Source organism: Phyllostomus hastatus, unplaced genomic scaffold (assembly GCF_019186645.2).
Source record: "Phyllostomus hastatus isolate PE091 unplaced genomic scaffold, TTU_PhHast_1.1 phas_contig_1, whole genome shotgun sequence".
NCBI lineage: Eukaryota > Metazoa > Chordata > Mammalia > Chiroptera > Phyllostomidae > Phyllostomus > Phyllostomus hastatus.
This window is the reverse complement of record NW_025333498.1, coordinates 35,052,860-35,078,501: the sequence shown is the minus strand read 5'-3', so window position 1 is coordinate 35,078,501 and position 25,642 is coordinate 35,052,860.

Here is a 25,642-nt window from a genome sequence, read left to right as displayed (position 1 = left end):
GCAGCTATTAAAACAAGCAGGGCATAGTCATGTACATGGGCATAGAAAAAGTCAGAATATTTTAGTGAAATACTCAAGTTTCAGAACAGAATGGTCACATTTCTGTTAGAAAAGGAAGTGAATATTCAAGACTATCTTTATGAAAGAGATGAAGGTCATATATTTTTTTGAATAAGATCATCTAATTACTTTCCTTAATTTTTTATTTTAAAATTAAAAGTGCAATATATGCCTGCTATAAAATATTTTGTCAGTGTACAGAGGGTAAAAAGTAAAATAACAAACTTTTAGTACCACTTTTACTCCTTTTCCCATTCCTCAGAGAAGGTTTTATGTTTTCTTTTCTATGTCTGTGAAAAAATTATACAATAACTGTACATGGATTTATTCTTAAAAGATTATGTATTACTTTTTATTTTTAATTTTTATTTTAGATTGTTTGAACTATTTTTAACTTTTATACATATAGAAGTATAACAAAAGTAAGTAAATACCTTTCTTTTAGGAAACCAGATAATTCCAAGTTTATCATAAAGGTTTGAAGGTTATCTAATTGAGGAAACCACCTGTATAATTTTATGTGTTTTGTCCTCTTTTGACTCAATGCATGTTTTACTGGGTATTTCCAAATGCTGACCACTTTCTTTCTCTCTTGCTGGAGATGAAGTCATCCGAAACGGGAACAGGTATGATGAATCAGTCTGTGTTTGGCCTCGTCTTCGTCATGGTATCATGCGGAACGTTTGCTTATTAAAAGTTCAATGGACTTCCTGTCCCCAAATTTGCAGCTGTGTAACATTTGAAAGAGACTGTCTCATCATGACTCATTTATAAGTATTTTTTTTTTGGTTTCTTATATAATAAAATTCAGTGGGATGTATATTCATTACTTATGGTTCTCCTTATTTGTTTTTATTTGTTCTCCTTTTAAACTAATACATATATACTAGAAGCCTTTCCACTTTCCACCCTTTAAGGCTTTTTCAGAAGTATAAGATCATATTGTCAAACCTAATAAGGAACACTATTCCCATTAGATGTACCAGGAGAGAAAGTTTCTATGGATAAAACAATTTGGACATGTTGCATACAATATCTCTGCTTTGGATAGTCTCTGAATACTAACATGTTCAGGGTTTGATTAGCACTTTAAAAACCTGAACATAGGATTTGCCTCTCTTCTCAAATTCCTATTAACATCGGGAAAGGCTTTTGTTCACTAGAGTTCACACAGCAGAAGACTGTAAGCAGGAAAGGACATGGAATTCTTTCATGAGCATTACATGGAGCATTTAGGCATGAGGAGCTGGTATTCCAAAGCAGAAATTCCATAGCATGCTCTGGGTTTGGATTTCAACACTTTTTTCCCTCATATTTAATAACCATACATCTGGATAAAATTTTAATATGTCATAGTCCTTAGAAAATTATAAAATTTGAAAACTAGTTTCTTGGGTTGAAAGAAAAATTAAATGAGATGAAGTAACTAAAGGAGATGCCCAGTAAGTATGAATTTTCTTTCATCTTTTAGAGAAACTTTTAATTTATCATGTTTTCTTTTCCTATAATTCTAACATTAACTTTTTTAAAAAATAGTGCTTTCAAAGATTATTTAATATACTATGAAAATGCTGCAATGGATAAATAATGGCATGCAGGTCACACACACACAAACATACATGTATAGTCATCTCAATTTTTAAAAATGTATATAGAGTGAATATGAAATTAAATGTACAATGTATTTAATGAAGCTCATCCCTATATGAGGGATTGTGGATTATTTTTGTTAATTTTAATATTTTTCTTTATTTTTCAAATTTTTATTAACTTTAAGGCAACTACTCTTTCGCTCCAAAAAGACCTGGAAACTTTTTTTCTTTCTTTTCCCTTGAAACTTTTCATTTATATCTTGGCCCTTAGTGCCTCTTATTAGGTATGATTAACCAAGAAGTTATGGTCAAAGCAAATAGATGCAAACAGTACTTTAAAGATAAAGAAAATAATCTATTTTAATTTACCATTTGGCTGCATTGATAAATTTAGCCTTAAAAAAGTTTTTTATTTCCTACTTCTCAATAGTCATAACTATTCTAACAACTCATAGAGTTACAGAATCTTTTGGGGGAGGTGATTTTGCCTTCTCATTTGCATTCCACATTTATCTTAATCATTTTGCTGACCCTGCTTCCTATTAGAGTATCTTTGTAATTGGTCTTCATGTCTCTAGTATTTAAGTGGGCATAAACACACCTGTTACTTCATTTTCCTAAATATCCTACTTTGGTTATCTTACTCTCCAAGTCATTAATTTCAATAACTTTTCTTGCCCACCGAATTGTGTCTAACAAGCCTTCCACTATATGGTTCTTCCATCCTAGTTAATCTCTCCTTCTCCTTCCTCTTTTTAATTGTTTTATTGTTTTTGCTATTACAGTTGTCCCAATCTTTCCCCTCCCCTCTGTTTAAAACATTTATCCTCTCTTTGTCCAAAATCAGCATCTCTTCTGTTTCATGTGCATACTAGGCTCACTCAAATGCTGTGAGATTGCTTTCTTCCAAACCTCAGTTCCCCTCTCCTTCCTTTTTGATGGTCCTAAGTTGACCAGTCTTTCAAAGGCCAAAGAAATTTTTTCTTTGGCATGAAGCCTTCCCCTTTTATTCCAGTTAATGAGCATAATTCCTTTTTAAAATATTTAACTGCATTTGATTAAATTTGAATCACTCACTGTGGTATTTAAGTAAATGCTTTTCTAAAACAGTAAGACTGTATTTCTTCTCATCCCAAAGTTCCCAAAAGGTAGGAATTATTTTTCAAACTTGTATTTTTTATGAGATCAGAAGAATGTTGTACTGATTAATTGATTGAATCAGATATGATTTGAACTCCATCTAAATCATTGTATTACCTTTTGAATATTGCCACTGTTTCTGTGTCTTTGTCTGAGGAGTTTTCTTGGCTGTTTTAAAACAGTATTTGAAGTCCTACTTAGAGAAAATCTAGTGTAGAGTTTTATGATCAGGAGCCATGGAAATTTTTATGTGTTGCATAAGGTGTGTACCATTGTAATCAGATGAGACTTCTTATAATTTAATAAATGCATTTCAAAACAAGAGCATAAGGATTGAGAAAAGACAGTGAAGGTTTAGCTCAAGAGGTTTAGGATGAAATGGAGCACAAACTTTCTAAGAAAAAATAAGATTATGTTCTACTCAGTAGCTTTCTGATTTAATTAGTTTTAAGAAGCCCTTCATTTCCCTTCAAATTTTGTGTTTTCTTGAGAAAAGGTACGGCATGAATAGTAGAATTTAGAAAAGACAGTTTGGGAGAAGAACCATGCAATTTGCTGTTATGTTACTTTAAAAGAGAAAAACCGACAGGGAGTGCCTGAACTTTTTATTGCCTCTGGCAACAGGTGTCTAGATTTGACACTTAACTATTTACTCTCCCACATTTCTAATATATAATCCATGTTCAAGTTCTATTGGTTTCTACCCAATAGTGCATCATAAATTTACACTTTTTTCTGCTTCCACCCAAATCTGTAAGTTAAACATTATTAATCCTAGCCTGCTTTCTGACATGAGTTTTTCTTGCAAACCATCCTCTATGTGGCAACCTGAGTCATATTCCTTAAGCACTGTAACATCATGTACTTTTCTGCTCACAAAAACGCCAAATAAAGTTCAAATTTTTATGTCTTACTTGCTCCCAACCAATTGTTACTCTAACATGTATTTGCAATGCACAGCCTGTATTCTAGGCATACAGAATTTCTTGCTGTTCTTTAACACAGCCTGTAATTTTTGGGGGTCCATTTTTTGTTGTTGTTCTATTTGGAATGTCCTATCTTTTATCACTATTTATTGAAATCATTATTCTCTTTCCAAAACCAGCAGCTACATTAAAAATTTTAAAAACCACCAGTGACTTTCTGAGTGGATGTGAATTGCCCTTGTTTCAGTACATTTGTTTTCAACAAATATTATTTGTTTTCATAATCCCATCCTCCTAAATCAGCAGCAGAAACTTGTCTTATTCCTTTTTGTTTATTCCATATATTCTAAAAGAGTATACTTCTGTTTACTTTTATTATTTTTACAAGAATATCAAGAACCACTCTGAATTATTGTTAGCTCTCATCTTTAGCTCAGTTTTGAAAAGCATTAGTCATGTGAACGTCTGTGAACAGGACTCCCAGGATTGATCAAGATTGGTTTCTTTTGTCAGAGTTAACAAATTTTCTTTCAGTTCTCAATTCATTGTTGAGAAGTTCGTGTCATATTAATAAATTATGAAGTTGGGATTGGTTATTAAGTTTCTTTCTTTGAGTTATAATTTTTAGGGCATTTAAAGTTTTGGGAAGTGACTAATTTTAAATCCTTCTTAAATTAATGGCACCCATTAGGCTGGTTTTTCATCAATGTCCTTGTAATGCTTGTGTATTGTTTCATGTTATCTTGGTCAGCCTTAGTATTTCATGTGAAATCAGAAAGAAATTAATTTTTCTAATCTATTCACATGATCCACTCTTCTTCATTAATTTATTTATCAATTGCCCCATAAATCCCTTGTAAATTCAATTTAGAGTTTATCTCATCTTTCAATGATTTATAGCTTTCCATAGAAACTGAAAAAATTTTTTTACAATACTCTTCTTAATTTCCAAGTAATTTCTATTGTTTTAATCACTCATTTGTATCACTGTTATTGCATATTCTTTTAATTCTAATTCAAAATTTATCTGACTTATTTAATACATAAATCTAAAAATGACAAGAGAAAACATGTTTCACATCTATCCACAGAATAATCCACATAGTGGAGTAATGTAAAGCTATAAAAAAGAGTGAATTATAGATATTTATATCTGCATGGAATGAACCTGATAGGAGACATTAAGTTAAAAAGTATTGATTAGAACAATGCTTAGCAAAATATCTTTTACCTAAAATGTAGAAAATATAGAAAAATAGGAACTAGACATACAAGTCCAGGATGCTCAGAGAGTCCCAAAGAGGCTGGATCCAAGAAGAAACACACCAAGACACATCATAATTTAATTACCCAAAATTAAAGATAAGGGAAAAATCTTAAAAGCAGCAAGAGAAAAGGAGACAGTTACCTACAAAGGAGTTCCCATAAAACTATCAGCTGATTTCTCAAAGAAATCTTACAGGCAAGAAGGGGCTGGAAAGTAGTATTTGAAGACATGACAAGCAAGGACCTACATCCAAGATTACTATATCCAGCAAAGCTGTCATTTAGAATGGAAAGGCAGATAAAGTGCTTCCCAAATAAGGCCAGGTTAAAGGAGTTTATCATCACCAAGCCCTTATTATATGACATGTTAAAGGGACTTATTGAAGAAAAAGATCAAAAAGTATGAACAATAAAAGGACAATAAACTCACAACTTTCAACAACTGAACCTAAAAAACAGAAACAAAAACTAAGCAAAAAAGTAGAACAGGAATAGAATTGCAGAAATGGAGATCACATGGAGGGTTACCAGTGGGGAGGGGGAGGGAGAGAATGGGAGAAAAAGTCACAGAGAATAAGAAGCATAAATGGTAGGTACCAAATAGACAGGGGGAAGTTAAGAATAGTATAGGAAATGGAGAAGCCAAAGAAGTTATGCGTATGACCCATGGACATGAACTAAGGTGGGGGAATGCTGGTGGGAGGGAGGGTGCAGGGGAGAGGGGAACAAAGGGGAGAAAAAAATGGGACAACTGTAATAGTGTCATCAATAAAATATACTTAAAATAAATAGATAAATACCAACAATAACAGGAAAAACCCAAAATGTTTTATGGGGGATATTTGGATATTTGCTAATATTAAGCTATTTTAAAATATTGCCATTTTTATAAGGGATACTGTTATTCTTGTTATATTATTAGAGACTTTATACTTTAGCGATTCAAATGGAAGTAATTTCAGAAGAAATTACATGATATGTGGGATTTGTTTCAAAATAATACAATTGTAGGTATGAGAGTGATATGTGAAAAATCTGTGACATTTAACAAAATACAAGCAAAGGAAAAAATTGGGTTGTGACTAAATTCCAAGGAACTGAAGCTGTGTTGATCTGTAAGATACTAGACTCAAGGTACCTATCAGCACTGTAAACAACTACAGAAAAATTATTTTGTACTAGGAGATCATTTTTAGAGAACTAAAAAGGGAAAGAGTGATGATGAGGGCTACAAAGCAGAAAATGACCTTTTAAAAATTTCTTGTCCATCTGGCAGTCTCCCTCTTTTACCTTCCATATCTTTGCACAGCTGAACCTTCAGATTCTACTCTCCCTTTCTTACTTCCCCTTGCCCTTGCTTTGTCCCTTTCCTTTTTTATCACTTCTTAACTCCCTTCTTTTTTATTATTTACTTTTTAGAGAAAGGAGAAGGGGGGAAGAAAGAGAGGGAGAGAACCATCGATGTGTGAGGAAAACATCTATTGTTTGCCTCTTGCATGCCCCCAACCAGCGACCTGGCCTGCAACTCACGCACATGCCCTGAGTGGGAATCAAACCTGCAACGTTTCAGTTTGTGGGATGATGCTTAATCCACTGAACCACACCAGTCAGGGCAACTCCTTTCTTTCACTCTTGTATTATCTTCCATTTGCTAGGGATATTATTCAATAAAGGCATATTCAATTTATTTTGAAAAAATTGTGTTTTCTTTTTTTATTGTAGTAGTGGATTAATTATTTTATACGTAGGTGATCATACATCCAGGTTTCCCTGGAGCAGTCATGATGAATGACTTGTCCCAGAGAAGTTATTAATAGCACTCCTTTTCCTCTTTATCCTGTATTGTATGACAAATTATATTTATATATTCCTAAATTTTGCAAAACTTAGCTGTCATTAATGTTCTTTAGAAAATAATTACTTTATGCTATCAAGTATCTGAACCTGTTCCAAAGTTTGTTTGTTTCCTGTGATTTGATTTGGTAAACTGGCTCATGTAATTCAGTGGTTGTCAACAGAAATGAAGTTTCTACTCTTCTCTTTAAATATTTTTCCAAGTACACATGTGCTAATGAAAACAGCTTCTCTTTGAGAGATAGAACATTGATGTACCGACAGTCACACAGACCTTTCAATAGATTCATTTGGTAGAATTAAAATATTTAGAAGCAGAGAGCAGGGTCCCAGGGACAGAGGAGAAGCATATTTTGATAGGGGAGGAAGGTGTCAAGCACAGGCACTGTATGGAGGGAAAGCCAGATATAGGGGCTGGAATGAGACTTGAAAGCTGAAATGCATCAGTGAGAATTGGTGGTGTCCAAACGGAAGTTGAGATCAAGAAGAGTCTAAGAGTCTACTTTCAGTAGAAGACACCATTATCTCTATTGTAAATAACAACAACCACCACAAAACACCAATGCTCAATACTATAAGTGAAAACCTTGATGGGTAAGAAATAACTTATTTCCCCCCCAGGGAATATCCCTTGATTACAACTTCAAATCTGTATTTGATTAATTTATTGTTTCTCTCAAATCAGTTCTTACTTTCGTCAGATACCTGTTTCAGAGGATGTTAGATGCCAAAATACATGATGTAGATGGGGGAGGTGATGTTGGTTCACAGTATCATCTGGTCACTTGGGTATCCTGTTAAGTACACTTTTTCTTATTTATTCTTTGGTGCTAAAGCTTCTTCTTTTTTTTAAAAGGTTTTATTTATTTTCAGAGAGGGAAGGGAGGAAGATAGAGAGAGAGAGAAACATCAATGTGTGGTTGCTGGGGGTCATGGCCTGCAACCCAGACATGTACCCTGACTGGGAATCAAACCTGCGACAGTTTGGTTCACAGCCCGCGCTCAATCCACTGAGCTACACCAGCCAGGGCTAAAAGTTTCTTAAGTATCTGCTTTCATGTGTACATTCAAATTCCTTCTCCAGCCTTCAGCCACAGAAAATCTCTCACTGTCCTCTTGGCTGTGGGAGCTGTGTGGAAAGCTCAATGAGCCTATCTCAGGCTGGGGGCCAGACACCTTTCTGTGTCTGTGTCAGGTGCCATGCCAGTAAGAGCTTCAAGACTTGCTGCTTTCCCCACTACAACTTGAAGAGAGAAATACAACTGACCTTTGCTCCTGAATCCCCAGACTTATCGGGGGGTGCGTGCCAATCTCAGGCATATCAGATCCTTCCTCATATTTTGCTTTGTTCTATATGGTAAGTTGCTTACTATCCATTGTATTTGCCTTTTGGTTATGGGTCACATTTTTCAGCTGCTTTACATATCTAGTAATTTTTCAGTAGATGCTTGACAATATAAGCATTTTGTTGTTGAGAATCTGGAATCAGGGTTGTCCAAACTTTTGGCTTCTCTGGGCCACAATGGAAGAAGAAAGGTTGTCTTGGACCACACATTAAATACACAGACACTAACAAAAACAAACAAAAAATCTTATAATGTTTCACATAAATTTATGATTTTGTATTGGGCTGCATTCATAGCCACCCTGGGCTGAATGCAGGCCATGGGTTGGACACCTGTGGTAGATTTGATTTTCTTTTTTTAAAAAGTTGTGACTTTTGTTTTAGCAGGCACTTAAGTAACTTGAAGATCAGTCTGATTATTCTGATGCTTTTAAGTTTCAACAGTACATATCTGGAATAGCTTTTACTTTAAGCTAGTTTCACTCTGGTATTAAAAAGTATAACCTAGGTGCCCATCAGTAAATGAATGGATCAAAACACTATGGTACACTTATACAATGGAATTCTATGCAGCAGAAAGAAAGAAGGAGCTCCTACCCTTTGTGATGGCAGGAATGGAGCTGGAAAGCATTATGCTAAGTGAAATAAGCCAGGCAGTGAAAGACAAATACCATATGATCTCACCTTTAACAGAAACCTAAACAACAAAACAAACAAACAAGCAAAATATAATCTAAGACACTGAAATAGAGAACAAGCTGACAGTGACCAGAGGGGAGAAGGGAGGGAATTTCAGGGGAAAAGGGGAAGGATTTACAGGAACAAATATAAAGGACACAAGGACAAAAACGGTGGGGGGGGATGGGAGGGAGGTAGGGAGGGATGGGTGGGTGGGCTGAGATGGGAGTAAAAGACAGAAAACTGTACTTGAACAATGATTAAAATAAAAAAAAGTGAGTCTCTGAGTTCTCTACTCTTCATTAGAGATACCTCATCAAGGCGTCTCTACTCTAGTTATATTTTAAACACCTCCCAGCCCTCTCTAAGTTTTGGGAATTGCTCAGCTTACAGTTCCTTAGTTGTTCTTGGCCTAGTCTTACTGGAATTTTTACAGTGGGCATGTTCTCCTTAGTATTTAGACTCTAGTGGTCTCCCATACAGATTTTTGGAGTTCTTTTTGTCTCTCCTCTTTGATTTCTTCCTCACTCAATTCAGCTGCTTATCTGCCCTGAACTATGATCTCTGTTTCTGTAATTTAGCAATATTCCTGTGCTCCATTTGGGTTTTTCCTCTTTGTGCTATAGTTCTTAATGTATATTCAGTCAGAAAGTGGGGTGATTATAGGTCCTACCTTGTTTGCATGCCTTTCCCTAGGAACCATAATTCTCCTTTGGCTACTATCCAAAGATGAAAAATAGTTACTTCATACACTTTGTCAGTTTTCTAATTACTGTTGGAAGACAAGTCTGTTACCAGTTACTCCATCAAGGCTAGAAGTGGAAATCTATGATTGTCACTTTTAAATTATACTTTTAACTATAAATTCCTTTGATAGATAGGTAATACATTCCAGTGGAACCTCCCTACTGGAAACTACTGAAAACTACCACCACTCTACATTTGGTAATAAAAACTTGATTACTTGCTGTTTTCTGAATCTCATTTTCTTTGCCATTTCTCTATCTTTGGAAATGTGTTTTCACTCTACTACTGGGGATATTCTGAACATGACACAGTTTTTGTTTTTAAACATCTGATGAACTGGACCTTTCAATACAAAGTTGAATAGAAAACAATGGAGAGGAGTGGAGCTGAAGGTGTTCTAAATGGGTCTGTGAAATGAGAGTAGTATAATGTGGTCTGATCCTTAGTAGCCAAAACTAGTTACTTATTATGTGTCCCAATTATGTGTCCAGGGGTCTGTCTGGAAAAATCCCAGCCATTGTTAATATAACAAGAATGGTTTGCATGGCACTGATGTGCCTGACAGCCAAGGAGACAATGACAACTCACTGTACTAGTCAATAAGGGCAGTAAATGCTGTTGACTCAGCATGTGTATTGTGTGGGTATTGCATTCAAAATGACTGAGCGAGTACAGCAATGAATCTGCACCAAATTTTGTGTTCAGCTTGAATATTGTTCCATAGAGACTATTTGGATAATTCAGAGGGCCACAGCTATGGGCAACTGATGATTGGCATCTGCATCACCACAGTGTACCTATTCACAGATCATGTCTCGTGCAGAGTTTTTTGGCAAAACATAAAATTACCCAGGTGATGCAGCCCACCTACAGCCCAACTTTGGTACCTTGCAATATTTGACTTTTCCCAAAACTACAATCACCTTTGAAAGGAAAGAGATTTCACACTGTTGATGAGATTCAGGAAAATATGACAGGGCAGCTGATGGAGATTAGAACTGTGTGAGGTCCCAAGGTACCTACTTTAAAGAGGACTGAGGTGTCATTGTCCTATGTAAAATGTTTCTTGTATCTTGTATCTTCTTCAATAAATGCCTCTATTTTTCATATTACATGTTTGGATATTTTCTGGACAGACCTGTATGCCACACCATTTCAACGTAATTAAAAATGTTCTATTAAAAACAAGCCTTCTTAAAAGCAAACACAATATAACCAGAATCATTGAAAATAAGGACAATCTAACAATAGCCAGAGGGGAGGGGGGAGGGACAGAAGGGAGAAGGGTTTTCAGGAACTACTATAAAGGGCACATGGACAAAACCAAGGGAGATGGTGGAAGCAAGGGAGGGAGGTGGGTTTGGAAGGGGCGGGGAGAAAATGCAGACAGCTGTAATTGAACACAATAAAATAATTTTAAAAAACAAGCCTTCTTAATGAATGTACTTGATTTCTTTAAGTGGTATAAATCAGAGGTTGGCAAACTCTGACACATGGGCCAAATCTCTCCAGTTGTATGCTTTTATATAGATGGAAAGTTAAGAATTGATTTTGCTTTTTACAATGGTTACACTAAGTGGTTATATAAGTACCCATATAACATTGTCAAATTTGTCTCTTGGCCTATAAAGTCTAAAATATTTACTTTCTGGCTCCTTAACAATTTTTTTTTCTACTTATTCTGTCCTTAAACATTTTCTCCATTCGTGCCTTTATACCATCCACTTAAAAAATATTTATTTAATTCCTTACATTGTGCAAGGCACTTGACCAAGTTAGAAACTTGCATTAAGCAGGGAACTTTCTTGACAGGAGTTCATAATTTATCAGCAATAACCCAGAGTTAAGTAAGAGAGGAAGCATGGGAGAGGGGTGACAGGCTAAGGACTGTCTTATTTCAGAAAAGAATAGCTGACACACAGCTGAGGAAATTAGAGGAATTTCATTAGAGGAGATGGGATTGGAGCTGGGCTAGGAAAGATAGGTAGAATTTGAATGAATATACAAAGGTACCTCTTTTCTCTCCAGTCAATTTTTAGTCTGAGTTTTCTTCTTGAAGTAATTAGGGATTAAGTAACAGGTTTTGGGAAGCTGTTTCCCTAGCTGACTTTTGAGTTTTGGGATTCTAGTATGTTTAGGAAAGAGCCAGTATTCTGAACCCTCATCCCAGATTAGAAGAGTTTTGGCCAAATAACTCCATACATCATTCTCTGTGTGTATCTGGGTTCTGCAGGGAGGGAAAACTCTGCCAAGACTTTCTTCTAAACTGCACTCTTTCTCCTCATGGAGTTCTGTGACCAGCAGCATCTCTCTTTTTGTAGCTTTGCCAGGCTGGAATCTCTGCTAATGCTAGGGGATGGGGAAAAATCAGATTCAATATTTGTAATATTTAGTAATTGCTCACTTTCTTGTGAATAAATCTCAATAATAGGGCCAAAGAAACTGATCTGACCAAAAAGAGAATCTTTATATGTCTGTTTACTAGATACCTGAATATATAATAAGGAAATGAAATAAATATTGTCATTCATCCTAAATGATATGAACATAACCTGAAAATAATTTTCTTATGGATCATAGTTTTTAAAGTGGAGTTAGAGTATAAAAAGACTATTCAAAGGACTAAAATTCATAATATTAAGCTTTCTTATGAAAATAATCTTTTAGTATTATTTGGCATGATAGCATGATTCCTGATTGTTGAGTTAAAGGTAAAAAAGTAGTTTTGGGGAGAATCATTTTCAGAAAAAGAGCTATTAGATAATTCTACCTATTCTTCGAGGTAAAAGTATTTTTTTTGTTATTAAAGACTAGTCATCCTTGAATTTTTGTGCTGATTAACACAAAGTCCCTGAAATCAAGCTCTATTCATAGACATACATAACAGTACTTATTAGTCACAATAACTGAATAATTTTGTAATGAACTTAATGCATTTCCATTTGGAAGTCAGAATAGTATGTTTTCCATGTCACAGGTACACTGATTTTATAATACTTTACATTTCTTCCATGGCCTTTGCAGTTAAACTTGGATAACTTTATATTGTTTTCATTTAAACTTTATTTCAATTTTGTATAATGGTCATACTGGCTTATCCAACATAAGGGTAGTGAGAACAGAGTTGAAAGTTGTTAAAGAATGATAGAGTTACTGGACTTGATCAAGACCACATAAAATATTTTGGGGAAAGTACTTGCATTTATCTGGCAACAAAGTTCCTTACATTTGTGTAATACTTTAAAATATTCCCAGTGCCCTGCCATAATCTTTTAGTCTACCCATGGTTGTAAGTAGCTGAAACTTAAAAGAGCTTAGTCTCAAAAAGATAGTGTATTGTCTCATACTGCTGAAAATTCTAGAGGTGTCAGTCATCAGGAATAGCTTGCTGTGTATTTGCAACTATATGATTAGGGTTTTATTTCTGTCCATACCTCGCCTTTGATTTCCTCTTGTTGACTTCATTCTCAGAGAGTCTCTACAAAGTAGAAAGGTGGCCCCTGACAACTCTAGGCTTACACGGTCCTTACAGCTTAACACACAAAAGGAAGAAGTAGCATCTTTACCCACAGCTCTAACAATCTTCCCAGAGTGGACTCTGGTGTGGGTCATATATCTTAAATGTGCTTAGGGAATAAGATACTGATTGGCCAAGACTGCATTAGTGCATACATCCAAGGTGAGGTGCATCACTATAATTTGAGAGTAGGGGGCTTCCAGATCAATTAATTAAAAGTCAATTAGTCAGCCCTGGCTGGTGTAGCTCAGTGGATTGAGTGTGAGCCTGGGAACCAAAGGGTTGCTCGTTCGATTCCCAGTCTAGGGTACATGCCTGGGTTGCAGGCCAGGCCCCCAGTAGGGGGCATGTGAGAGGCAACCACACATTGATGTTTCTCTCCCTCTCTTTCTCCTTTCCTTCCCCTCTCTCTAAAAATGCATAAATAAAAATATTTTTTAAAAAGTCATTTAATCAAAGTTTCCTCAATTCCTTTTTAAGGAGTTTATTTTAACCAGATTTCATTTTGCATTCATAACATTGTGAGGGATATTCATTTTATCTTTGCCTGTTTCCTACTACTATAGCTAGAAATGGAGGTCCAGAGAGGTGGGGAATGAGGAACAGAGAAAAGACACACACCTGGATCTGTTCTGCCAGGGCTTTATTGGTAGGGCCGCTTCAGTGAGGCTTTTATTTGACAGATCTAACGTCTTAGTCCTAAGTGACTTCATTTCTTAGCATTCAGGAGCTCTATATAAAAAGGAGCTCTATAGAAAAATCCCACTGACAGTTTTTTTGGAACTGAAGTTCCCAATCATGGGACCACAAAGCACTTACAAGGGACAAACTGGGACTTGGCCACCAATATAGTATGAGTTTGTTGTTCACCTGTCATATACTATATAACATGTGGACTTCTGTGGCATGCCATTAATCATTTTATGTGAAATATGAACAAAATAGTCCTCAATTCCCCAAATATGAAATATTTTACTAAGCATTTTCTAAAGGACCTGAAGACAGGGGTAAAAAACAAATTGTAGTGATTGTCTTGTGTTCCAAGCTACTAGCTTAGTCCACATGCCCTTCATGGGTTTCAGGCTTTGAGAACAAAGAGGAAGGCATAGTTTTGAGAGAAGAGGATTACATTACAGGGCACTTTGCACTCACAGTAAAGAATCTGCTAGGGCACAAATCAAAGAGCAAGTAATTAGGGGTCCAAACATCAGGACTTAAATCCTATTATTGCCCTGGATAGCCTTTTGACTTTAGTCAAATAATAACTTTCTAACCTCTGATTTCCCCAGTGATATAGCAGATTAATAAGGATTCTTTTAAAATGGGTGCCCATAGTAGCACTGTGAGTGTTTCAATGCCAGGAAAAGATAAGATAAAATCATTGATTTACCATTCAGAAGAGATAAGAACATTTTTTTTTTGATATTTCCAGTGTTCTTATCAACTGCTTGGAATAAAAAGACCAACTGCTTTTTACTCCCCTACAAGGACATTTCAAATAAAATGCATCTTAGAAGGTGAATATCTCTTTGTCATTGGTATATTTAGTAATGATAGTAGAGCTTAGAGCTGACTATTTCCAAAAGCTATTCCTTTGTAAAAGGGAGACCTTACACCTGCATTATACCAAATAACTATTAGCATCTCTTGCAGAAATAGCAGTGCAGTGCACCGTTGCAGTTTGAAAGATCATTGGCTGTATGTTAAAACACCTAGGATGTCCTGAAACACTGTTGCTATGTGGGAGCAAACACCCGTCTGCCCAGGAAATTACACCTTGGGGGACTCTTTTTTATTATAGACATTTCTTAAAACCAAATTATACTTTGTGGGGCAGTCTGGGTTAAAAAAATTCCAACTATCAATATGATTCGAATATGTGATGCTCTAGGGCTTATTTTTTTGAGTTTTCAAAATTATATTTCTGTGTTTAGCATCCATTCTTTGTGCTCTGGGGCAGCACATTATGTCTGTGTATTTATTTCACAGATCTTTGTGGAAATACAGAGATTAATGAGAACAATAATCAATTAAGAAGTCATTTATTATACATCATTAAACCAGCAATTTATTGACATAAGATATGAACATAAAGTACAATTGAATGAATGATTGAAATAGTACAGTGGATTACATTTATTACAGAATGTTACTCCTCGAAAGAGTTGACCAAGATGGTTTGTGCAACAAAAGAGGAGTGTCTGTATGAACTTCAGCTAGAGCAGAAACATAAATTTTAAAAAGTGAAATGCCAACAACTTAATAAAGGAAGCTACATTATAAAACCATTATTCTGCTTAGCAAAACTAAAAAACAGGGGAGAAAGAAAAGCAATTACAGTGCATGTTGGTAGAAGACAGTGACATCATTTTTTCAATAAGTCTTTGTAGCCGTACCTGGTATGTGCACTGAAAAGGTTTTTTCTTTGAAGACTCCATTTCCTCTCTTGATTACTGAAGAGTAGTCTGCTTTGCTTTTCTGTTGCTGTGACAAAGCACATTTATTTAGTTAAGTCAGACTCAGTGCTATTAGCACAAATATTGTCATTCCCCCTTCTTCAAAAAAATATCCATTTATTGTCATTGCTATGAATGGGAGTTTTTATTTTTTAAATAGTTGAAGAGGAAGGTTTGGGTCGAGTTTGGTGAAGACAGCCCAGAGTATGGGTGAAGTGGTAGTGCTGATTGGTGATTCTTAAAGTATGTGGTACCACTCCTGAGGCTCCCGAGGGAGCGCTTAGCAATTTGTGAGGGCATTTTGGAAACTTGTGAGACTTTCAACACTCTCACAGTGATGGAGGGGCAATAGTGCTTGTGGCTCTCAATGGCGCTAGACTATCTGCAATGCATGAGGCATTCCCACACCATGAAGACTTGTCATGTGACTCCTACGGAAATTGATTATCCAACCAGACATTCATGAATATTTAAAAAAACCTGTTGATAACTATTTAAGTGTAGATGCAAAAATTGTTAACATATTAGCACAATTTTTTTTTTCATGGTGTTATATATACTAAATTTTCCCAGAATGAAATTACTGAAAAAATCAAGGGAAGATGACACTTTGTTTGGTTCATCACCTTACCAGGAATTATTCATTATCTTGGGAAATCATATATTGAAGGGAATGCTAAATGCAAAATACCAGTATCAAACCTTTTTAAGAGGTCTCATTTATTGTGATTGCATACACACAGGTAAGTGTTAGATTACTTCACCAGAGTTTTGAGTCTAGTTTTGCTCAAGCATTTTCACATTCAAATATACAATACTTTATTACAAACTAATTTCCATTTTTTGTTTTCTTTTTAAATATAGTTAAAGCTTTACATATATTATAATTTGGATTTATAATATGTAATTTGAAATTATATAATTAGATAGGTTACATTATCTATGAATTTTATTTCATATATTAAAAAATGGCATTGAGAACCACAGATGGCAATGATATGATATCTGCCCCTTTTTGGAAAAAGTCTAATTTGAACTCTTATGCATAGAGAAATAAAGGACAGAATTTATAGAACTGTTTCTATGAGTATACTCTGAGATTCTCTGCTGATAAGAATGATTCAAAAAAGACTTTGAAAAACTGGGAAACAAGCAGACTTGTCTCAGCATTGAAATCCCAGAAGTTGGGGAAGAAGGCATTGGTCTCATCTTGGTACTAATCCCAGCATTTCCCAAATTTGGGACAATCTGGAAAGAAGGTACTCCTATGGTGCAGTAGGAAGCAGTAAGATTTTACAAAGTGGCCGTGGGGGGTGTCAGTCTAGGTACATAAACAGAAGAGCAGGAGAGGAAAAACAGTGGTCACTGTGAGCAAATGAATTGGTTTGTAGGATTTGGGGCACTTCCAAATCAAATAATGCGACATAGTGAAGGGGTCAAATTTCCACCAGTCATGCTGGGTGACACTATCATAACTGGGTCATTAAAACTAAATATAAGTATTCATTTGGAAGAAAATAAAGTTAGATCTATCTACATACCATGTATTCCTAAAGTCTATTTTAGATTGATTAAACATTGAAATGTTAAAAATCTATAAAAATATTTAAAAAATCAGAAGAATACTTGCGAGGAAGGTCTTCAACCCCACTGATAACATATGCAATTTAAAATAATAATTAAGTATAAATTTTCACAAATCTGATAGGCAAAATTTAAAAATTGATAGCATCCAATTTTGGTGATCAGATGGGAAAAGTCACTTTTATTTTACTGTAAACTTACAGGTGTCTGGAAGTATAACTTGGCAGTATTTCTAAAAATTAGAAATCCACATAAACTATATTTAGAAATTTTACTTTTAGGAACTGACCCCAGAAGCTGCAGCCCCAATGAATAAACACACACACACACACACACACACACACACACACACACACATCCGTCATGGGGACTGACTACACACATTACAGTACCAAGATAAAATACAACATTGTGTAGCCATTAAAATGAAGGTTGTACTATCTTTGACTATGTATATATCTTCATACATATTTGAATGTCTGTATTTGCCTGGGAAGATATGCTTGATATATTAAATGATGACAACACATTTCAGAATAATGTGATTATCACCTTCTCATGTTTGTTAAACAACAAAAGTGTCTATTGTGGGACTGAACTGGAGTGTAATGTTATCTGGGGGTATTGTGTCCAGGAACTCAGAATCACACTAATTGTGCTCTGTTCTGTCAATCAACTATCTTCCCAGGGCTGCCACATGGCACACATCAAGGGGATAGTGTAAACATTTGAATTCTTCAGTGCATAGTATAGCCATTTTCTCTCATGAAGTTCAGAGGCTACTGAATATTAAAGGAACAATTATAAACTGACCAAGTAGTCATTAGTGCAGAATTGTCATACACCTGGATGGACTTTTGCATGAGCCAGAAGCCCAAGTGATATTTGTATTGCCCTTCAAATTCTAAATCCAAATCCTAAGTCTAAAGCTGGAAACTTTTCCTCTATGATCAGGAGAGAAACAAGGATGCCCACCCATGTGACTTTTATTGGAAGTCCTCACCAGAACAATTAGGCAAGAAAAAGTAGTAAAAGGAATCTAAATTGAAAAAGAAGTAAAACTGTCACTATGTGCAGATGACATGATATTACATATAGAAAACCCTAAAAACTCCATCATAAAATGTTTGAACTAATAAATTCAGTACAGTTGCAAAACACAGAGTCAATATGCAAAGTCTGTTGCATTTCTATACACTACCGAAAAACTATCAGAAAGAGAAATTTTAAAAAAATCCCATTTACAATGGCATCAAAAACAATAAAATACTTAAGGGCGAATTTAACCAAGGATGTGAAAGACCTGTGTATTGAAACCTATAAGACATTAACAAAATAAATTGAAGAAGACCCAAATAAAGAGATATTCATGGCTCATGGATTGGAAAAATTTATATTGTCAAAATGTCCATACTACCCAAAGCAATCTACAGGTTCAACACAATTCCTATCAAAAGTCCAATCGCTTTATTTACAGAAGTAGGAGAAACAGTTCTAAAGGTGCGTGGAACCATCAAAGACCCTGAATAGCCAAAGCAATCTTGAGAAAGCAAAACAAAGCTGGCATTCAGTTGGCTCCCTGAATGCCAACTGCATTGCAAAGCCACAGTAACAAAACAGTGTGATACTGGCATAAAAACAGACACACAGATCAGTGGAAGAGAATAGAGAGCACAGAAATAAACCCACACGTATGTGGTCAGTTAATTTAGGACAAAGGAGCCAAGAATATGAATGTGGAAAGGACAGACTCTTTAATAAACGATGCGGGGAAAAATCGGACAAGTATCTTACACAACACACAAAAATTAACTCAAAATGGATTAAAGGTTTGAGCGTAAAATCTAAAACTCCTAGAAGAAAGCATAGGCTATAAGCTTCTTGATGTAGGTTGTCGTGATGATTTTTTGAAAATGATGACAAAAGCAAAAATAAACAAGTGGAACTAGATCATACTGGAACTAGATCACAGTATGATCATACTAGATCATACTGTGCAGAAGGCTTCTGCACAGCAAAGAAAACTGTCAACAGAATGAGAAGGCAACCTACTGAGTAGGAGAAAATATTTGCAAATCATATATCTGATAAGGGGCTAATATAAGAATATACAAAGCACTCACATAAGTCAATAGCAAAAACAACCTGATTAAAAATGGGCAGATATGATTATACATTTTTTTTTAAAAAAGGAAATACGGGTAGCTAATAAGTACATGAAAAGATGTCCAACACCATTAATCACCAGGGAAATACCAACCCAAACTACAATGAAATACTACCTCTACCTGTTAAAATGGCCACTATCATAAAGACTGGAAATAACAAGTGTTGGCCAGGATGTTGAAAAAGGAATGTGTGCACTTTTGGTGGGAATGTATTGAATAAATTGTGCAGCCACTATAGAAAACAGTATGAGGGTTCTTAAAAAATTAAAAATAAAACTACCATATGATCCAGAAATTTCACTTTTGGGTATTTATCCAAAGAAAACAAAAACCCTAATTTGAAAAGATATATGCACCCCAATAGTGCAGCATTATTTACAGTAGCCAAGATATGGAAATTGTGTCCATGGATGGATGAATGGATAAAGAAACTGTGGTACACATTATTCAGCCATAAAAAATAAGGAAATCTTGCCATTTGTGACAACATGGTTGGGACTTGAGAGCATTATGGTAAGTGAATTAAATCAGGCAGAGAAAGTCAAATACTGTATGATCTCTTACACATGGAATTACATATACATATATATCCAGTCTCGCAGATACAGAGAACAGATAGGTGGTTGCTAAAGGTGGGAGGGCATAGGAAGGATGAGTGAATGTTTTAGCTTAAATAAATTTAATTAAAAATAAATTACAAAGAAAAGAAAAGTCAGAAGTTAACCTAGATAGAGGCTTTGCTAAAACAGGCAGCCCTAAAATATATGGCACAACATTATTGATTTTCTTAAATTTACTTACTAATTTTTAAAAAATATATAAATCCAGAGCTACCCTTTGGCTTACAGCATAGAAGAATAAATCTAAGATTGAGAATGGGGAAGGCAGTAAAGAAGAGAGAAGAAGAGTAGGGGAGAACCTGACAGAAGAAAACTAGAAGAAAGTTATTTAGAAGCTTGACCTACTTAGCGATCTAGTCCTGGTTGTACTTAGCTGAATGATAGAAAAGATATGGAAGGGAGAACAGAATATTTGTGGATGTGTATGGGCCTTTACAATAAGTCAGCCAGGCCCACTAGTAAACATGGCTCAATCAGTATCTGAAGACCTTGGTAATCATATTCATTGTTTTTAGAAGTAGAAAGGGGATTCATTGAGAGATAAATAAGAGAAATACCTCATATCTGTATAAAATCTGAAAGGATATGTTTCAACTATAAACTGATTACCTCATGGAGGGGACATGGCGGATAATGCAAGTGAGGAAAGAGAAGGCTGAGTGAGAACTTTTGTTTCCTGAGGGGGAAAAATAAGTGTGACTTTATTTTATTGTTACATCTGGCAAGGTAAAAAAAGTATGTTGAGCTAGAAAGAGGCTAGATGCTAATGCTTCCTGATTTCCCCTCCAGGGCATACGTTGCCCAACTTTCCTTGCAGTTAGGTTCTGGACAGTGAAATGCTTCCACAGTGACACCTGTAGGTCTGCACCCTAAAATCTCTTCTGAGATTCTTGGTTCACTTTCTCTCCCTAATCTGGACAACTGAAAATGATACTCTGATCTGGCAATGCCACAAGGTGGAAGGAATCTGTGTTCCTGAGTCACTGGCTAAAGAACGGTCCAGTAGAACTGCTCAGTTGCATAAACCTTTGGTGTGTTAAGCTGCCGAGATTTCAATGTTTATAACTTAGTCTATCCTAACAATTACAGAATTTGTACTAGCACTGGGGTATTGTGCTGTAACAAAAATATAAAATACGTAGCTTTGGCTTAGTTGTTGGGCTATGAATGTCAAAGAAAGATACAGTGGACTAGACAGCTAGAGGTCCATTTTCTGTGCTGGCAAAATATTTTACTAGATTGTCACAGGTAATACCTTGGAAAGTAGACCTCGTGCCAACTAAGATGGCAGCTATAGTGGAAGAGGTTGGAAAATTGATTGTTAACAGTTTATATTGGTGACTAATATCCATTTTTGGTGAGGTACTATAAGAAAAAAAATGGAAAAATGCTCAGCATCACTAGCCATTAGAGAGATGCAAATTAAAACCACAATGAGATACCACTTCATACTGGTCAGAATAGCCATCATAAACAAATCAACAAACAAGTGTTGGAGAGGATGAGGAAAAAAGGGAACCCTAGTGCACTGTTGGTGGGAATGCAGACTGGTGCAACCACTGTGGAAAATAGTACGGAATTTCCTCAGAAAGCTAAAAATGAAACTGCCTTTTGACCTGGCAATTCCACTGCTGGGATTATATCCTAAGAACCCTGAAACACAATCCAAAAGAATCTATGCACCCCAGTGTTCATAACAGCACAATTTACAATAGCCAAGTGCTGGAAGCAACCTAAGTGCCCATCAGTAAATGAGTGGATCAAAAAAGTATGGTATATTTACACAATGGAATATTATGCAGCAGAGAGAAATAAGAAGCTCCTACCCTTTGTGACAGCATGATGGAACTGGAAAGCATTATGCTAAGTGAAGTAAGCCAGGGGGTGAGGGACAAATACCATATGACCTCACTTAACTGGAACCTAATCAATAAAAGAAAAAAACAAGCATAATATAACCAGAGACATTGAAATTAAGAACAATCTGACAGCAACCAGAGGGGAGGTCAGAGGGGATAACGGGGCGAAGAGGGGAAGGGTTTTCAGGAACAAAAATAAGGACACATGGACAAAACCAAGAGGTGGTGGAAGCAAGGGAGGGAGAAGGGTTTGGTTGGGATGAGGGGGAGTGGTGGGGAGTAAATGCAGACAACTGTAATTGAACAACAATAAAATAATTTTTTTTAAAAGACAGAGATGGAATCTGGAAGCAATTGGCAGTTTCAAGCATAAGTGAAAGGAAATGGAAATCAGACATCTAGGTCCTAGCAGGATTGGAAAAAAATAATAGTTTCTATACCAAAATTGTAAGAGTTGATATTAAAAAAGTAACACCTTTAAGTGAGAAAGGTGCTAAAAATTCTCAGTTGAATAAAAGGAGTCAGGAAAATATTTCATGAAGCATAAAACTTCTCACCTATTGTCCCAGATGATAGCCTCACCATAGCCAGTATTAAATTGAGGATGAGAGGCATCGGGAAAAAGGCAAAAAACTAAAGGCAGATTTGAGATCTATGTCTGAAAAAGACTTTGAGTATGGCATGTGGAACTATTGGAAGTAAAAATGCTAAGTACCTACTCTGTTTCTGAGGAACCTGTGTGGTCAAAGAAGCCATGCACTTAGATTAAATCACTTTGACTATTTTAGACTTAAAATAATTCTTTCCCCCTTAACTTTCCATAAATAAGAGGCAGCTTTGAAGACTTGGTATAGATGTCAAGTAGGATCTTCTCCCTAATAATCACTTTAGATGTGGCCAAACTGAATAATAAAGAAGGAGGAAACTCCCTGAAGATAGAATTATTTATTTTAGAAAGTAATAACTGTGGAGATCTTCAGAATCAGAAGATTCTGAGCAGAATCAAGACCTAGCTACAGATGGGAGGGCTCGTTCAATGTCTGCCTAACAGGAATTGAGGATTGCCATAGACCTGTGTCTACTGTTGCTGTTCCTGTTCAATCACTATCTGGGATATAAGGAAACTTGTTTTTCTAGTTTAAGAGGATGCTGGGCCCCATCTAGACCTGATGGAGAAGACGACACTTCATTCAATGTCCCTGGACTTGAGCTGCAAGCAGGGACTAGACGGGATTTTGGGCAGCCACCCCTGCAGGGAGAGTATGTTCTATATGTGTGAGAAAGAGTGAAAAAAAATTTAATGACAAGAGGGACAGGAAGTTCAAGTTATGGCCCTGGCTGGTGTGGCTCAGTAGTTGAGTGCTGGCCTGCAAATTAAAGAGTCATTGGTTTGATTCCTAGACTAGGGCATATGCCTGGGTTGTGGGCTAGGTCCCCAGAGGGGGTGCCTGCAAGAGGCAACCACATATTGATGTTTCTCTCCCTCTCTTTCTCCCTCCCTTCCCCTCTCTAAAAAATAAATTAATTAATTAAAAAAAAAGAAGTTCAAGTTATGGTACAAAATGGCTAGATTCTCATTAATACTGCTTTCTCTTCTTGAGCAAAGTCTACATTTATAGCATCTTTGCTGGGAGGGAGTTAGTTTAGACTATATAAACGCATTTCCACATCTGGAGCACTCTGACATAGAACCATGTATTCACTGAATGATCAAATAAGTTAAATAAATCAGAGAATATGGTACTCTATTCCCGTAGTATCTTTTTACTTAGTATCTTTTTACTAAGGAGAGTTCATAGGGCATGCCTATGATAAAAATAAGCTAATAATAAAAAATTAATAAAAATGATGAGCCAATTATATCACTCAAATGATGACAATGAGACCAAAAAAGGATTATTTGGTCATAGGAGGTTGTAAATGGAACATAAACGATGATATGAAGCTGCTGGTAAAATAAAAGCAGAAATTGGGATACAATTAGAAAAAGGTAAATTTTCTATTGAAAAAACCTGAACCTAGTTCCACAGATTAAGGAATATGAAGAAGTCAAAGATGGATCAGAGAAATTATTTTCTCCACTTGTACTAAAACAACAAAACAAAACAACCCCCCCCCGCCCCCATAGATTTACTGCCATAGCTTGTGTGGCTCAGCTGGTTGGGGTGTTGTCTTATAGGCTGAAAGGTGGTGGCTTCGATTCCTGGTCAAGGCACATACCCAGGTTGTGGATTTGATCCCTGGTTGGGCCCATATGAGAAAGCAATCGGTTGATGTTTCTCTCTCTCTCTCTCTTTCTCTCTCTTTCTCTCTTTCTGTTCCTGTCTCTCTCAAAGCAATAAAAAAATGCCTTCAGGTGAGGATACAAATTTTTTAAAATAATTTTTCCTTTTTTTGGTGACTCCTTTTCTTATATGAGCTCTTTACAGCATTTGATACTGTTGCCCACTCCTTTAGTGAAAACCTCTGCTTTTCTAGTTCCTGTGACACCACTGTCTGTTATGTGAATCTCTCAGGTGCCGAACATTGAGTTAATCATATTCTCTGCTAAGACAGTTCTTTCATTAGATCCTTAATTTGTTTGTTATTTTCTCCTCATTCACCACACTCACTCTTCTTTCTCTCTAGCACACATTCATCCTTTCTACTGTACTTTATATATAACCTCTTGATACACTATCCATATACTTATTTAGATACATGTCTATCTTAAAATATATATAGTGCCATTGATTTGTGTTTTTATATACATAAATCACATGGTTATAAACGTTATTTTGCATTATATTTTTCTGTGTACAACTGTATTTTTTTGTATCTGTCTATGTTGTTGCAAGTACATCTGATTCTTTATTTATGACTGTTCCATACCATCATTTGCCTATATACATCACACTGAGTTATCCTTTCTCTTGGACATGAATGTTCAGGATACCTTCAAATACTTGCTATCAAAGGCAAAGCAGTGATGAATATTCTGAGTTTCTCTGAGGCTTGTGTTTAGAATTGGTCATAGTATACAATTTCATGATTCTCAGGATATCTGCCCCAGCTTGTATTCCTACTAGCAGTGGATATTAACATTTTCTTATAACCTTGTTAGCACTTGATCTTTTCACATTCTAATTTTTGCCATTGTGATGATTGTATAACAGCATTTCAAACTAGCTTTTATTTGCTCTCTCTCTGATCCTTGGAGAGATTGAATATCTCTTCATATTCTTATTAGTCATTTGGGTTTCTCCATTAGTTAATTTTCTATTTACATTTAGACCATTTTTTCCTATTGTGTTTCTTGTTTGTTTTAAAAGATGTATAGTACTTCACTGTGTATTATAGCAATTAATCATTTGTCTGATTTAGGTATTTCAAATATTTCTTTTAGTTTGGAACCATTCTGCTTTGTTGAAAATAATCTTTAATTTTTATGCAGAATTTTCATCTATTATTTTTCATTTGTGATTTGTGCAGAAGAGGACTTAAAACATCCTCCTCTGTTCCTCTACTTAGCTCTTTATATTTACTTTTATATTTTTGGTCTTTTATTAACCTGGAGCTCATTTACATATATGATATAGGGAAGTATCCAAATTTATTTTTCTCCATGTAATAAGCCAAATTTCTCAATACTATCTACTAAATTACTAGTCCATTTTCCACTGATTCATGATCCCACTACTTTCACATGCCAACTTTGCATTAATTCTGGGTGTTGCTGCACCAGCATCATACTATGGCCAAAGCTGTCTTAAGATCTAGAAAGGTAAGTTCTCCAGATTTTTAAAAAAAGTTTGTAGCTATTTACAGATATTTGTTATTTTATGTAAGTT